The 16,886-nt window shown below is 48.7% G+C and overlaps 1 protein-coding gene across 4 annotated transcripts in view; it reads left to right on the forward strand.

Moving 5' to 3' along the window:
• The first annotated feature begins 738 nt into the window (after positions 1–738).
• LOC138468396 (zinc finger protein 850-like) overlaps positions 739–16,886 on the forward strand; it is a 154,315-nt gene continuing 138,167 nt past the window's right edge. For 2 of the 4 annotated variants that reach the window (XM_069608942.1, XM_069608940.1), the window contains exon 1: positions 745–1,355. The gene's annotated coding sequence lies outside the window, so the exon portion shown is untranslated. Of the gene's footprint in view, positions 1,356–12,680; positions 12,779–12,856; positions 13,029–16,886 lie in introns of all 4 variants that reach the window. The other 2 variants (XM_069608941.1, XR_011268254.1) reach the window with 2 other exon arrangements.

Consider the following 16,886-nt stretch of genomic DNA (forward strand, 5'->3'; position numbering starts at 1 on the left):
TTCTGCACAGGTCCTCCGGGTAATGCTGTGGGCGTGGCCTGATGATTAGTGTCACAGACTCTGCACACTTCCCTGGTGATTTGTGTCATGCATTCTGTACAGGTCCCTGGTGAAAAGTGTCACACATTCCGCACAGGTCCTGTAGTGAATGCTCTGGGCCTGCCCTGGTGATTAGTGTCACATGTGCTGCACGGGTCCTTGGTGACTTCTGTCACGCATTCTGCCCGGGCCCCGTAGTTAATTTTCTGGACGTGCCTTGGTGATTAGTACCATGCATTCTCCACATGTCCTCTGGGTAATGCTTTGGGCGCAGGTCCTCTGGGTAATGCTGTGGGGGTGCCCTGGTGATCGCTATCCCGCATTCTCCACATGTCCTCTGGGTAATGCTTTGGGCGTGGCCTGATGATTACTGTCTTGCATTCTACACAGGTCCTCTGGGTAATGCTGTGGGGGTGCCCTGGTGATCGCTATCCCGCATTCTGCACATGTCCTCTGGGTAATGCTTTGGGCGCGGCCTGGTGATTAGTGTCACAGACTCTGCACACTTCCCTGGCGATTGTGTCATGCATTCTGCACAGGTCCCTAGTGATTAGTATCACACATGCCGCACAGGTCCTCTGGGTAATGCTTTGGGCGCGGCCTGATGATTAGTGTCACGCATTCTGCACAGGTCCTCTGGGTAATGCTGTGGGCGTGCCCTGATGATTTTTGTCACAGACTCTGCACACTTCCCTGGCGATTGTGTCATGCATTCTGCACAGGTCCCTAGTGATTAGTATCACACATTCCGCACAGGTCCTGTAGTGAACAGGTCCTCTGGGTAATGCGGTGGGCCTGTTCCGGCGATTACTTCAAGTTTTCGCAAAAGTCCTGCAGTTAAGTGGTCTGGTGAATAGTGTCACGCGAGTTGCGTGCTTAATATCTCCGGTCCCCTGACTCCACTCATAGTACTAGGAGCGGACTCTGGTCTGAACGGTACCAGGAGAGACATCCCAGCAGCAGTAACATTACAGCTGAGTTCAAGGGAGCAGAGGGATAAACCCGCAGCATTCAAATAAGGAGAGACATATCCCAGACGTGTTTACATGATAAGAGACACCCCCGCACTGTTCAGATAAGGGGAGAGACATCCCAGGCGTTCTCACACTAGAAGAGACATCTCGCCACCCCTCTGAAGCAGAGAGAGACACCCCGCAGCGTTCTGAAGCAGAGAGAGACACCCCCGCAGCGTTCTTACATGAGGAGAGATATCCCGCCACCCCTCTGAAGCAGAGACACCCCCACACCGTTCTTACATGAGGAGAGACATCCCGCCAACCCTCTGAAGCAGTTAGAGACACCCCCGCAGCGTTCAGGTAAAGTGCACGGGGTTATGCTGTTGTTGAGGATTTCAATAGCGCTGTCCTGCACCTGTGAGGGTGCATCGAGTCATGGGGGGTCTTGTCTGTCCTGCCTTCCTCGCAGAAATGTACATAATGATGAGGCAGGGCTCCCACTATAGCCAGTGCTTGTACTATTGCACTCCATTCCCCACCGGTGTGACGCTGCTCACCACGTGTGTATCCCCTGAGCACAGGAATTCAGGGCAGGGCAGCACCACAGGCGCTTCAGGCAGCGGCAAGGTGCTTCAAGGCGCTTTGGCTGGATTACTGTCAGGCAGGCAGGCCCTGGACTCCGCGGGGCTCGCTCAGGATGCAGCCTCGGAGGCAGACCTTAGTACTACCTGGCTTGTCCCAAACCCACGAGACGTGAACAACCTCTGCTGAGTTCTCGGGTTTACACATCTCCCTAGGGGACTCCATGCTCCCTGACTCAGTGCAATTCCTCGGCGTGGCCTCAATGTCCTGCATTCACCAGTGTGGAATTCCTAGTGCCCCCTGACTCAGTGCAATTCTATGGCAAGACAGGAGGCTCCTATTATGCATTCAATCTTTACTCTGACGACACAGCAGCAAAGAAGAAAAACTTTGAATAAAACTTTTTGAAGAACATTTTTACAACTTCAATAAACAATATATAAAATATTACCAATCCAAAATGGAGGACAGGTCATGACCTCAGAGTAACCAATGGGCATTGAGCCAGTTCCATAAATGTCCCTTCCTCTAACACCAACCCCTCTTTCTTTGCTGCTGACTAACACAGCTAATTTACTCCTTCTAGTTCGTGCCTTACTGTGCATTGTATGGAGTATAGTGTGTTCATTTAGTGTTACTTTGTTTCATATTGTTAGAGCTTGAAGTGTTTTATAACATTGCCGGTAGAAATTGTCATTTCAACTTCGTTTTACTAGTGGGCTGAAAGCGGCGTTCGTGCTCATACGCTGTCCTCAGGTCAAGAGTGTTACATTGTGTCGCCGCTCCGTGTGGAGCGTGCGCTTGGTAATTGTGTCTTTTCTTTTTCGTTGTAAGGCGTTCGCGCCGTGTTAATTGCGGATAATTTACTCGTCGCTTACCTTCTCAACCCGGGCAGCGACTCGTGCAAGGAATTTTCCCTCAGGAGAAGGTTTTGTTTATTTTAGCCCGGCCTTCCAGAGCGTTCGCGCTCCTTTCTGCAGCCGGGCTCGTGACGCGTGCGGTTTATTTAAAGAAGCTGAGCTTCTTGCCGACACAGGTCACGGCAATTAAGATTTACTGCTTGGATTGTTCCACACGCATCGCATGTGTTTGTTTGTATACGCTGCTCGGGTATGATAAGAGGCACGCAGCCTAGGCCTGCTGGTTTGTGCCTTTGACTTGTTAGGTGCAGGGGCATTCCAAACATTTATAGCACCTTAAGGAGTGGTTTGTTATTTTATTTCATTTAATTTCTTTTTGTTTCATTTTATTTTAAGTGCTCTGTTTGATCAGCCTGCTCGGTTGTACCCACTCCTCTTACCCTGCTCGGGTGTGTTTGTATACTAAGCCTTATTAGGCAGAAACCTGTGCAGTTCCCTTAGGGACCACTGTAAAAGATTTAAGACTACAGGTGTTTGGCAGTAAACCCACTTGGTAGCAGTCTGTACCACACAGATTCACTTGGTAGCTGTGGCTGAGCAGTCAGACTTCCCTCAAGAAGAGTTAGGCAGTATTCAGAGTATACACAATAGGTACAGAGACACAGTAGCACAAACAAACACTGACCAGAGCTTTGGTGTAAAAGTATATTGGGACTTACACTAGCAAAAAACGAGGTAAGTAAATTCAGCACACAGTCATTATCATATATATACAACCCTATTCACTTATTAGACAAGTCTTAGTGAGAAACACCACTTATTTTCAGACAGAGGTGAGCCTTTAACATAAGATGACACTCTAATAAGTTATAAAGAAAGGGAGGGAAAAAGGCAGAGTTAAGGAAGCACACAAGTTTCAATACTTTTAAAAAGAACCACAGTAAGGCAGGATAGGCAGAGTTCTACTGGAGAGCCAGGAAGTCAATTGCAAGGCCCACTCTTGAAGAGAGCAAGCAGAAGGTGTCCAGGTTCACACAGTGGGGTTATGCCCAACGAGTCTTGTAGATAGTTCCCACAAAAAGGATGAAATTAAAGTCAGGAAACGTTAGCTAGGTTTTCCCAAGCTAGCCCAGGTTTGAAAGTCAAGGCTTTACTGTCACCCCGAACGATCTGTCGCAAGGGAAGCCAGGCAGGACACAGTACCTCAAGTGTGAAGGACGCTCCAGCGGGGGCAGTTGTTCCTGGCAGCAGGTGCAAGTCGGCGTTTAGTCCAGAGGAAGAAGAGGTCTCGCCGTGGAGGAAAGATGAAGGTCGTTGCACTGCCAGGGAAGAAACCAGCCGCGGAGTTCTTCGGTTAAAAGGTACTACCCTTCTCTTCGCGGTAGTGGTAAACCGTGGTATTCTGGTTGCCGGGGTGCTTGGCACGGGCAAGGCGGCCACGAGATGCTCCAGGAAGGTGAAAAGAAGGCAAAACTGGTTATCCCCACCAGTCAAAGGAAGAAGACTCTCCTGTCATCGGGAAAAGCGGTGAGACGGTTCAGCAGGCCTCCACCAGTGGTGTCGTCATTGCAGGTCGGCTCAGCTTCTCCCTCCTAGGATTCTTAGGTCCTTTGGCGACTTCTGAAGTTCCAGTCCCCAAAGCCCTGCTTTTATGCAGCACACCCCCATTCACTCAGCCTAGCTGTCAATCCACTTGGGCCAATCACACAAGAGTGTGACTTGAGTTAACAAGGTAACTCAGTCCAAGGTGCCTAAACCCCCTCCCACATCCCCTGTGGTACCCAGACAGAGTGGCACCACTTTTGGAGGCTTCTGTGGAGAAGCCCGCCAAAAAGTGGAACAAAGGGCTCGACTTGGGTTGGAGTCACAGAAGAGAACACAAACGCCATTTTAGAATCGAGTTCTGGCAAAAAATACCAACCGGTGAATTAATATTAATTAAATAAACCGGCGGTATGTTCGAGGCTATAAGAATTAAATAATTAAAGTTGGTAGCCTCGAACAATGGGAAAATCCCATAGAGATATATTCGCGGTCGAATATAAAAAGTAGTATCCACTGCCACCAGCCAAAACTCGATCAGGGGGGACGGAGACGTGCCCCCTCGAACAACAGACCCCGGGGCAATCGAATTGCCCCAACCAGTACGTCCACAATATGATGGTTTGTACTGGTTTCTGTTAATAATTTGGGACTAGTAAAGCCAATGGTGACTTTACATGCCCTGGGAGACAGTAGTCAGTCCCAGGGTATGGCGTCTATGTTGGGAGGTCGCTACCCACACCAAAAACAGAATTTCTCTCAGATTGTTAGCCAGAATAGTGGGGATGTTGTCAGCTTCCATCCAAGCTATTTTCCCAGCCCCTCTTCATTACAGAGCGTTGCAACGTCTGAAAGCCCGACATCTTCGCAGATGTCTTTCTTACTCTCAAATGCTGGTGCTGTCCCCGGAGGCCAGGGTGGAACTCCTTTGGTGGCTCAAACACATGGAAGCCTGGAATGGCAAAGCAATTTTTGGTCCCTCCCCGAATGTAGTTCTGGAGTCTGACGCCAGCAGAGCAGGTTGGGGAGCCAGGTTGGGTCAGGTCTCCACGGGAGGAAAGTGGTCCGCGGGGGAGAAGGAGCTTCATATCAACTGTCTGGAATTGTTAGCAGGGTCTTTTGCAGTCCGAAGTTTCCTAAAGGATCAGGGGAATTGTTGTGTACTCCTTCGCATGGACAATGTCTCAGCAGTGAGGTATGTCAATCATTTGGGAGGGACCAGGTCCAAGGTCCTAGCAGATCTGGCGATGGAATTTTGGCATTTTTATCTGGACCGCAATATTGTACTGAGGGCAGAATACCTTCTGGGGATCAGCAACGAGGTAGCGGATTGGAACTCCAGACACCTCCAGGACAAAAGGGACTGGATGTCAGACAGGGGCCTCTTTGCCAGGATAGCATCCCTTTGGGGTCAGTTTACAGTAGATCTGTTTGCCTTGAGACTAAATTGTCAGGTGCCCAAGTTCTTCAGTTGGAGACCAGATCCTGGCGCTCTAGCTACCGATGTGTTTCTTCAGGACTTGTCAGGTCAGAGGCTGTACGCCTTCCCTCCCTTTGCAATGATACCCAGGGTATTGGTTCAAGTTCACAGACAGGAAGTCATGCTGGTCATAATAACCCCCTTTTGGCCTTCCCATATTTGGTTTCCGGCTCTCCTAGAGCTCTCAGTAGACATTCCTCGTCTTCTTCCTTTTCATCCTCAGTTACTAACGAACCCGGGAGGTTTCCCCCACGAGCTGGTCCTTCAGGGGCACCTCTCCCTTATGGCATGGAAGATTTCAGCGCTTCCTGGTGCTTCCGAGGACTTTCACAGGACTTTATGTCAGTCATCAGAGACTCTTGGGCCCCCTCTACCAAGGTGGGATACTCTTCGGCCTGGAACCGCTGGGTTAGCTGGTGTGTGGTTAGACACCTCGATCCCATTTCTGCCCCTCCTGTAGAGGTGGTTAATTTTTTGGTGGATTTATTTAAGGAAGGCAAAGCTTAAAGAACCATTAATGGCTTTAGATCTGCTATTTCAGCAGGACATCTTTTGGTAAAAGGGGAACCGGTAGGTAGACATTTTTTGGTACGAAGAGCCCTCAAGTCTATTCGTATCAAAATCCCTCCAATAGCCTAAGTATTCAGTTCTTTGGGATGTTAATTTGGTATTAGATCTCTTTAGAGCCTGGCCCCCTAATGAGGATCTGTCTTTACAACAACTTTTCTCCAAGTTAGCAATGTTGCTGTGCCTGGTGTCTATCAAAAGAGTGTCAGATATCAGAGCTTTAGATGTGGATAATAAAAAGTTTACTCCTCAAGGAGTTACCTTTTTTGTTTCACGAAGAACAAAGTGTATGACTTCCTCAATATCTTATCCAGCTTTCCCTGAAAACAATAAATTGTGTGTTATAGCATGTTTGAAATGTTTTGAGTTAAAAACTGTGAGTCTGCGGCCTCCTAATACCTCTCCGCTGTTGATTTCCTATAGGAAGCCCCATAAACCGGTATCCCCTTCCACTTTGGCCAGATGGATTAAGTGGGTCATGCGGGAGGCAGGAGTTGACGCTTCCTCTTTTGGTCCCCATTCTGTCAGGGGTGCTATGGCCTCTAAAGCCGCCTGTTTGGGCGGCAGCCTAGAACAGATCCTTAAAGCAGCTGATTGGTCAAGAGAGTCAACTTTCAAAACGTTTTATCATAAACGCATTGCTCACGTAGCTGTTAATGTTCTGCAAGGGCTTTGAACTTGCATAATAGGAGCCTCCTGTCTTGCCATAGAATACCTAATCCCCCACACTAGCGTGAGATGGGGGTTTAGATTCTATTAAAGACAAGGCGGCGAATATTATCCCAACCACCCACCCTTACTTGTGTTCTGGTTATTTCAGATTTCGGGTGAGAGTTCAAGTTCGCCTGTTTTCATGGAATCACCGCTCCCGGTGCTACGCTGAGGATTGCTGCAATGATTATTCAAGGATGGACAGCTTCAGAAAGAGGAGTTGGTGTTAGAGGAAGGGACATTTATGGAACTGGCTCAATGCCCATTGGTTACCCTGAGGGCATGACCTGTCCTCCATTTTGGATTGGGAATATTTTATATATTGTTTATTGAAGTTGTAAAAATGTTCTTCAAAAGGTTTTATTCAAAGTTCTTTCTTCTTTGCTGCTGTGTTGTCAGAGTAAAGATTGAATGCATAATATTCGCCTCCTTGTCTTTAATAGAATCTAAACCCCCATCTCACGCTAGTGTGGGGGATTAGGTATTCCTGGGCATGGCCACAGTGTCCTGCATTCACCAGTGTGGAATTCCCAGTGCTCCCTGACTCAGTGCAATGTGTGGGCGTGGCCACAGTGTCCTGCATTCACCAGTGTGGAATTCCCAGTGCTCCCTGACTCAGTGTAACATGTGGACGGTGCCACAGTGTCCTACAGTCACCAGTGTGGAATTCCCAGTGCTCCCTGACTCAGTGTAATGTATGGGTGGGGGCACAGTGTCCCACATACACCAGTGTGGAATTCCCAGTGCTCCCTGACTCAGTGTAATGTGTGGGCAGGGCCACAGTGTCCTACCATCACCAGTATGGAATTCCCAGTGCTCCCTGACTTAGTGTAATGTGTGGGCAGGGCCACAGTGTCCTACCATCACCAGTATGGAATTCCCAGTGCTCCCTGACTCAGTGTAATGTGTGGGCAGGGCCACAGTGTCCTACCATCACCAGTATGGAATTCCCAGTGCTCCCTGACTTAGTGTAATGTGTGGGCAGGGCCACAGTGTCCTGCATTCACCAGTATGGAATTCCCAGTGCTCCCTGACTCAGTGTAATGTGTGGGCAGGGCCACAGTGTCCTACCATCACCAGTATGGAATTCCCAGTGCTCCCTGACTTAGTGTAATGTGTGGGCAGGGCCACAGTGTCCTGCATTCACCAGTGTGGAATTCCTAGTGCTCCCTGACTCAGTGTAATGTGTGGGCAGGGCTACAGTGTCCTGCATTCACCAGTGTGGAATTCCTAATGCTCCCTGACTCAGTGTAATGAGTGGGCAGGGCCACAGTGTCCTACATTCACCAGTGTGGAATTCCCAGTGCTCCCTGACTCAGTGTAATGTGTGGGCATGGCCACAGTGTCCTGCATTCACCAGTGTGGAATTCCTAGTGCTCCCTGACTCAGTGTAATATGTAGGCGTGGCCACAGTGTCCTGCATTCACCAGTGTGGAATTCCTAGTGCCCCCCTGACTCAGTTGGGGTCATTACAACCCTGGCGTTAAGGGTTTAACGGTGCCGTAAAAGGTGTCGGCGCCGTTAAACCCTTAATGCCTGATTACGAGGTCCCTTTGCGGGACCCGACCTTAACGGCTGGTTTTACCAGCCGTTAAAGTAGGGTGCCGCAAAGGGACCTCGGTGCTAATTACGGTACCGCAATTTGCGGTACCGTACTTAGCGCCTTCCCCAGTCCCATTGAGCCCTATGGGGCAAAAATGGGAATGGGGAAGGGCCATGGTGAAATGGGGAAATACCGCCCCGCCAACCTTGGAATGGGGCGGTATTTCCCCATTCCACCATGGCGGACTCGTTACAACACCGGCACCAACCATGGTGCTAATAGCACCATAGTTTAGCGCCGGGGTTGTAATGAGGGCCAGTGTAATGTCTGGGAGGTGCCACAGTGCCCTGCATTCACCAGTGTGTAATTCCTATTGCTCCCCTGATTCCGTGTAACGTGTGGGCGGTGCCACAGTGTTCTGCATTCACCAGTGTGGAATTCCTAGTGTTCTCCTGACTCTGCAAGGTGTGGGCGGGGCCACAGTGTCCTACATTCACCAGTGTGGAATTTCTAGTGCTCCCTGACTCGGTGTAATGTGTGGGCGGGGCCACAGTGTCCTACATTCACCAGTGTGGAATTCCTAGTGCTCCCTGACTCAGTGCAATTCCTGGGCGTGGCCACAATGTCCCAAATTCACCAGTGTGGAATTCCTAGTGCCCCCTGACTCAGTGTAATGTGTAGGCCTGGCCACAGTGTCCTATATTCAATAGTGTGGAATTCCTAGTGCCCCCCTGACTCAGTGCAATATCTGGGCGTGGCCACAGTGTCCTGCATTCACCAGTGTGGAATTCCTAGCGCCCCCTATCTCAGTGTAATGTATGGGCGGGGCCACAGTGTCCCACATACACCAGTGTGGAATTCCAAGTGCTCCCCTGACTCAGTGTAATTTGTGGGCGGGGCCACAGTGTCCCACATACACCAGTGTGGAATTCCTAGTGCCCCCTGACTCAGTGGAATGTGTGAGCGGTACCACAATGTCCTACATTCACCAGTGCAGAATTCCTAATGCTCCCCTGACTCAGTGTAATGTGTGGGCGGGGCCACAGTGTCCTACAGTCACGAGTGTGGAATTCATTGTGCTCCCTGACTCAGTGTAATGTGTGGGCGGTGCACACTGTCCTGCATTCACCAGTGTGGAATTCCTAGTGCCCCCTGACTCAGTGTAATGTATGGGCGGGGCCACAGTGTCCCACATACACCAGTGTGGAATTCCTAGTTCCCCCTGACTCAGTGGAATGTGTGAGCGGTACCTCAATGTCCTACATTCACCAGTGCAGAATTCTTAATGCTCCCCTGACTCAGTGTAATGTGTGAGCGGTACCACAATGTCCTACATTCACCAGTGTGGAATTCCTAGTGCCCCCTGACTCAGTGTAATGTATGGGCGGGACCACAGTGTCCCACATACACGATTGTGGAATCCTAGTGTTCGACTGACTCTGACTTGCACTGAACAGAAGTAGGTACAACTTCCATTAATTTTCATCAGCTGCCCTCTGGGTGAGATTTGGCACATTATGTGAGAGTGGGGCAGAAGCTTGTCCTGTCGGACTTGTCATGAGAGGTTGCTGTGTTTGGGAAGAAGCCTCAAAACACTAAGTGCTTCTCATCTCTCACAAAGGCAACCTTTATTCATTCCACATACTTCTAGGCATACTGTTTTTTCAGAAACAGCCAGGGCAGCACTAGGAATTTCACACTGGTGAAAATGTCATCCCTTATTGTGTTGCATGCATGCCTTACTAACTTTGTGTGGCATTTTTGGGCTAACCTTTTCTACTTTACTACTTGCATGTTCTTTTTCCTTGGAACAGATATACACACTGTACATGTAGCCACCACGATGGCTAGAGAATTTGATAATTGGGGCATAAATGTTTCCCATTAATAAGTCTGAGCAACAGAGCATACCACAGGAGAGAAAATGCTTTTTTGGGGGTACTGTGTCTCTGAAGAAATGGCTAAAAAGCCAATGAATTTCCATTTGGTTCTTTAGGGTAACACATGAACAATTCCAAATGATGCATAGTCACTAGGAGTACCCTACCCACATGAGCATTTTCCAACTCATTGTAAGGATGCCAGCTCCAAGATATATATGCCTGTATTTCTGTTGTAAGATCATATTCATGTTAGCTTTGCCCAATAAGGCCAATAGCGCAACAGTGAGAACACACCCATGATGGCTTTTCCCAATGAATTTACAGACTTTGGCGAGGACCTATCTATGATGGCAGTGTAGAGTAGCAGGTGGACGCATTATCCCCAACTCCCGCCCCTCACCGCCAAAATACTGCAATAGTAGGAGAAGAGCCCTATATGGAACTTGTGTTTTTCCAATATTGCCTCGACTGTACGAAAGACGATATGCACTCAGACAACCGTATTGAATGTATCCCCGCACTGAGAGAGTGGAAGGATGTCGTGTGGAAGGATGTTAGCACGCACCATTGGACATCATGTAATGCTGAGTGAAATCTGACGAGGGCAGAGTGTTGTCATAAAGAAGATATCCAAGGACATACTGAAATGATATGAAAATACTTAAGAGTGACAATGTAACTGAAGCATTAAGAGAAACATGTTGTCAAGTAACTGGTCTCGTCGCTGATGAGGTCGTGAAGAAGTCTTCCTAACCTTGGCTTTTGTTGACTTATCCAGTGTGTTGCCGGAAGAATGAGTGACGTGAGAAGCCATCTCTCTGCCCACCACTTGCTAGAACTCGAGGGGAGTGCAAGGAGAACTCCCCACAGCATGGGATAGCTTCCCCAGATTTACGTGGTGTAGGGACAGCGCAGAGATGCTGGCCCGGGAAGCTACAGGGTTGCAGAGTTGCTGGTAACTGATGATGTCAGCACTGGTTTCAAATCAAGTGCTGAAGACTAGTACAGGAAAGAGGCACAGCCAAGGAGGGTCAAAGAGTATCTGGCAATAACTACAGGCAAAACCAGGAGGACCAGGAAAAAGGTAGACAGCAGATGAGAGAGAAGGCAGAATCAGTAGCAAGTCAGAGGAAGAAGTGATGGTCAGACTCAGCCAGAGGCCAAAGGAGAGCACAAGATATAATGGCCACAAGCAAAACAGACCAGAGTGTAGAAAACACAGGCAAGTGAAGATAAGGCAAGGCAAGGAACACTCACACTTACGGAGTGCATTCAAACGCATCCAAGCCGTGTGAAGGCATAGTTTATATACTCTGTGCCACGGGCGGCGTTGCCATGGTGCCATAAGGCGCTGCTACATCTGTGAATGTGCGAGAGACTAGTGCAGAGTCCTCACGCAAGCTCACTGGAAGCAACATGGTGGCGCCCTGTATGAGGATGCTGGTGTCATGCCTGCTGGTTCACGTTTATCACGTTTATCCATTAGCAACGTGCCCGGCATCAGAAAACGGACAAGTATTCCATTCGCTCATAGATCAGCTGCGAGACCATTCTTCCCGCAATGGAAACGCTGGCACAGCTTGTTGCAACGCTATGCTTCAGTCGCACGCAGCACTGTAACGCTGCGTTCCAGACAAGCTCTCCGATCACGTGACTCGCATCCTGTTGCATCACGGTAGGCTATAAGGGGCGCATCTATTTAAACTGCCCGCATCTGGACCACCGTGCTTCTGATTACGGTTTTTCCCCAAAGCGTTTTCGTTGTCACGCCGTCAGGCGGTTTGCATTTGATTCCTGTTGCCGACCCGTTTTTCTGCCTACATACCTTCCCTGGATTTGCCTTTCATAGTGTTACGTTGCTTGCTGTTCACGGTCTGGTTACTGTACCTTTGTTTGGACTTTGCTGTTGTGCCCCAACGTTATCGACCTTGGCTCATACACTGGACTGTCTTCTCTTGCTGAACTGTACTTCCTCTGCCCGCACGTTACCGACCCTGGCCCGTACACTGGACTGCCTTCTATGCTGAACTGTACTTCCTCTGCCCGCACGTTACCGACCCTGGCCCGTACACTGGACTGCCTTCTATGCTGAACTGTACTTCCTCTGCCCGCACGTTACCGACCCTGGCCCGTACACTGGACTGCCTTCTATGCTGAACTGTACTTCCTCTGCCCGCACGTTACCGACCCTGGCCCGTACACTGGACTGCCTTCTATGCTGAACTGTACTTCCTCTGCCCGCACGTTACCGACCCTGGCCCGTACACTGGACTGCCTTCTCTTGCTGAACTGTACTTCCTCTGCCCGCACGTTAACGACATCAGCCCGCTCATTGGACTGCCTTTTATCTGTGGATTGGTCTTCCCCTTTCAAGCTACAGTGCACCAGACATTGGGACGCCTTGCTGATATACCAAGGGTGGACCAACCTGACTCTAGCACGAACCTCGTGCCGCCCGGGTACAAGTCCCCTACTAATCTACCCTTTTTGTTGTTGTTTTTCCTCTACTATCCTCAGATCCTGACACCAGTGCATTCGTCGTCCTGAAGACCCACGGAGGAAGCAGGAAGAGGCGCATACCTGTTCATACCGGAGCATGACCCATTACCCACCAGGTCAGTTATACGGATTTGGGAACCTTGGGATTTCCATTAGCATAAGGACCATTACTGAATCTTGCCCTTCTGTTTCAGTCCGGTGTGTTCCTGTACCGATCCACTACCCTTCCAATTGATCGGCTCATCTGGTTCTTGCCTTTAATAGCCAGTGGGGCATATCAAAGGCGGAAGGTCTATTCTCTACAATAGACCAGTGTCTCCGGCCCAGAGCCTCAAGGTCCGGACCGCATTCCCCCCGGGTTTTCTGGTGAGTTATTGGTTTTTATGGCATTGTTGTGCGTAACCTGACAGCTGGGAGAATGATGGATGCCGGGCCAAACTCCAGGCCCTGGCACACGATAGCCAAGACACCTCTCTTTCCTCCCGAGTCCAAGGCGACATCGTGGGTAGTACCGCCAGGTAGGTCTCCATGGGCCACAGCGGTGACAGGTCTGGGACCAGACACATTTATGAAATTATAAAATGTATCATATATACAGAGAAGACAAAGTATCTTGCTGATCAATAAGTGTAAATGAGCAGCAACGCAAGGTAGACAAGACGAGCTTTCTATAGAGGACAATATGATGTAGCAGGGACGGCCATGATAGGAAAATGGACGCCGGCTCGTGCAAAGATTCAATTCATCTACCTCAGAAACAGACCAGGGTTGCAGAGTTGGAGAATTAGCTTTGTGTGCAAAACAAAGAGGAGTCTATTTTGGCCTGGGATCAAGGATGCAATTTCAAGGAATAGCTGCAAAGCACAAAGGAAGGCAGACAGGTAAGTCATTGTTAGGGAGAATTCTCTTAAAAGGCTGATTCCCCAAACCTATAGAGCCCCCCAGCAGCTTTGCTGGATTTTTTGGGGTTTGTTTTTTTCTCCTGCTAAGAGTGAGACTCTTTCCTTCCCACTCTTAGGCATGATTTGAGGTATGTCTTTGACTTGTTATGTGCTTATGGGCTATGGGGTCTTCTACTCCATAGGGTATCATCTGTTTTGGTATATGTGTTACACAGCACCCTCAGTGTAGTAACACAGGGGTGTCATAGTGACCCCCAAACATAGACGCCATACCCTGGGACTGACTACTGTCTCCCAGGGCAAGTAAAGTCACCATTGGCTTTATTAGTCCAAAATTGTGAACAGAACCAGTACAAACCATCATATTGTGGAAGTACTGGAAGGGGTTAATTAGATTGCCCCTGGGTCTGTTTCCAAGGGGGCACTGTCCAGTCCCCCCTTGTCGAGTTTCTGGCTGGTGGCAGTGGTTACCACGCGAAATATTCCACCAGAATATTTCCTATGGGATTTTCCCATTCATTTTACCACTTTTTTGGTGTAGTATAAAGATACCGCCGGTTTATTTCATTAATATAAAATCACTGGTTGGGTCTTTTCGCCAGAACTCTTTTACAAAATGGCGTATGTGTCCGTCTCTGTAACTCCAACCAAGGTCGGGCCCTTTATTCCACTTTTTGGCAGGCTTCTCCACAGAAGCCCTCCAACTGGTGCCACACTGTCTGGGATTCACATGATGTGTGGGTGGGGGAACTGGCACCCTGGACTGCGTTGCCTTAGCAACCCAAGTCACACTCTGTTCTGATTGGCCCAGTGGTGAGCTGCCCGGCTCACCACTTAGCATGTATGAGTGACAGCTAGGCTGTTGAATGGGGGTTTTCTGCATAAAAGCAGAGCTTTTAGGACTGGAACTTCAGAAGTCGCCACTGGACCTAAGAAATCCGAAGAGGGGAGTAGCTGAGCCATCTGCAACGACGACACCACCGGTGGAGCCCTGCTGCAACGACCTCACCACTTCCCCAATGACAAGAGAAGATCTTCTGCTGTAAGAGTCTTCTCCCTCTGAGCTGGTGGGAACAAGCAGTTCGACATTCACCTTCCAGGACGCCCCTTGGTCGAATCGCCAGTGCCAAGCACCCGGCGGCCGGATAGCCAAGCTTCAGTCCACTGGAACCGTGAATAAAAGGAGTGCACCTTTTAACCAATCGAGCAACTGGGCAGTGCAACGACTCCAAGTTTCCTCCTCGACGAGATCCTCTCGTTCCCTGGTCGAAACCACAAACTGCACCCGCTGCCAGGAACAACTGCCACCGTTGGAGCTTCTTCACTTTTAAAGGTACTGTGTTCCACTTGGCCTCCCTTTCCACGGATTGGTAAAGGTGACCCTTAAATCCTTGGCTTTCCAACTGGGTTGGCCCCCAGACCTTCTAACTTTATCTTTCGTATCAAACCAGCCTCTTTTGAACATTTTAGCAAAGACTTGAGTGCATTTTTAAACTGTATGATCTTGGGCACATTTCGCCTTGCTCCATTTAAAGTTGCCCTGACCTATGAACTTTGGCTCTACAGTAGACTCTGCCTTCACTAGCTTGCTGTGGTCTTAGAAAAACGTTGGGAACTGTTTTATTTTCATAACCTGTCTTTTTCTCTCCCTCTAACTTAATTATTGGAGTGCCATCTGAGTTAAGCGCTCGCATCTGTTTTACAAATAGTGGTGTTTTGACCTAGACTTGTCTAATAATTATTAAGGGAGGTTTGTATACTTTTTCTGATTGTGTTTGAACTTGCTTTGTTCTATAGTGCTTAGTGTATTTCCTAAAGTGTGTTTTAAATAAATAATTATATACTTTTGATACCAAGCTCTGGTCAGTGTTTGTTTGTTCCACTGTGTTTCTGGCCCTATTGTGTATCCTCTGTATACTGCCCTACTCATCTTGAGAGAGGTCTGACTGCTCAGCCACAGCTACCAGGTAAATCTGGGTGGTGCAGACTGCTACCAATTGGGTGTACTGCTTACTCCTGTAGTCTTAATCTTTTTGCAGTGTTTCCCAAGGGAACTGCACAAGATTCTGCCTAACAGTCATGGACGTGAGACATATTTCTTTTAGATTAAAGAAGAAGAAAACATTCCCAAGAGCCAAGTATTGGACAATTAACAATGGACAAGGCTCCTACAAGATGGAGTGCGCAAGTCTCTAGAGGTCAAAAGGAGCAATGGCACCCAGCATAATTGAATTAAATAGCAGTAAATAAGAGGTTGAAATGGACACATTTGCGGTCTCGGCTCAAGTGATTCAGAAGTCGAAAACAAGGGCTATTCATTAAGCTTTGGACAAGGATAGTGGTATGCTCACACTCCCATTAATGTCCCAGAACAGAGAGCAGGCTACAAGGCCAACTACAGATGGGAAACTTTGGCTCATGGCCGGACCGATGAGAGATGATGAACTAATTGGGAATGTGGGAGTAATCTGACGTGACTCAAGCACCTCTGTTTCGTTTCGCTTACGTGCTGCTAGACGATCTGAAAGTCCAAGGTTGGGTGGGAATGCCAACCAATAAGTGGGTCTATGCGGCAACCTGCTATACAATGTTGCATAGACCAATTTGCTGCCATTTTGTCTGCTATAATCAGTATTATATGTATTTAGAGGAGTTTTGTGGTGTCCCTCATAGATAAGAGACAGCCAATGAAGTACTAACCTAGATATGTTCCCCTAACAAATCTCTCCCGTCGAGGGTGACATCATATATGAAGAATTTTGGGGTATAACACCTCTGTGGAAGAGAAGGAGAGAGGGAGAGAGGGAGAGAGAGAGAGAGAGAGAGAGAGAGGAAGAGAGAGAGAGAGAGGAAGAGAGAGAGAGAGAGGAAGAGAGAGAGAGAGAGAGAGAGAAAGCCTGCTTTATTAAATTGAGAATAAAGTAGTATTTTGCCATATTTTCTGAGTCTGTCCGATTATTTGGTCTGAGATCTATATTGGTAATCCCATCTAGCACAAGAGATACTTCAAGGTGCTAGAGCATAGCAGGGGAGTGGCGAAGGTGGAGGCGAGTTGGGAGTTGATGGTGTGGGGGAGGCGGTGTGATGCGGCATGTGGACAGAAGTATACATTGATGGAGCGGGAAGAGAAGGCAAGTGAGGGGATTTCAGATAGAACTGGGGTCTTAAGGGAATACAGAGGTGAGACCCATAAAGGCAGAACCATTGGGCACAACTGAATCTTCTAATGCTTCATCCCCACCACCTTACTCCTTTTGTCCTCCTCCGTCTCAAAATGTTCCATCTCTCCACCTCTTTTCTGCTCTCCCCTCCTTTTTCTCTC

Source organism: Ambystoma mexicanum, chromosome 4q (genome assembly GCF_040938575.1).
Source record: "Ambystoma mexicanum isolate Mex_15411 chromosome 4q, UKY_AmexF1_1, whole genome shotgun sequence".
Classification (NCBI taxonomy): domain Eukaryota; kingdom Metazoa; phylum Chordata; class Amphibia; order Caudata; family Ambystomatidae; genus Ambystoma; species Ambystoma mexicanum.